Raw genomic sequence first — 386 nt, 5'->3', positions numbered from 1 at the left:
AAGCTTCGAGGCTTTCAGCGAGTACAGATGGAGACTGATAGTAAAGATGTGGTGGATCTCTGGCACTCGCGCCGTTCTTCGCGCTCCCTCATAGCGCTTGTGTTCTTAGATATTGAAGAGCTAGCACTTTCTTTTTCTTCTTTTGATATTTTTTTCATGTAAAGAGGCATTCGAATGTTCCGGCCCACCTTTGTGCAAGACATGCTAGCACATTGGAGGTGATGGAGTGTTGGATGAGCTCTCCCCCTGGAGTTCTGGTCATGCTAGCACATTGGAGATGACGGAATGTTGGATGAGCTCTCCCCCTGGACTTCTGATCACTAGCCTGATGGCGGACAGTGCCGGAGCTCGGTTGATTGAATAAAGTTCTTCGGTTCCACGCAAAA

This window comes from Triticum aestivum, chromosome 2B (assembly GCF_018294505.1).
Source record: "Triticum aestivum cultivar Chinese Spring chromosome 2B, IWGSC CS RefSeq v2.1, whole genome shotgun sequence".
Classification (NCBI taxonomy): Eukaryota; Viridiplantae; Streptophyta; class Magnoliopsida; order Poales; family Poaceae; genus Triticum; species Triticum aestivum.
This window is presented reverse-complemented; position numbering follows the sequence as displayed.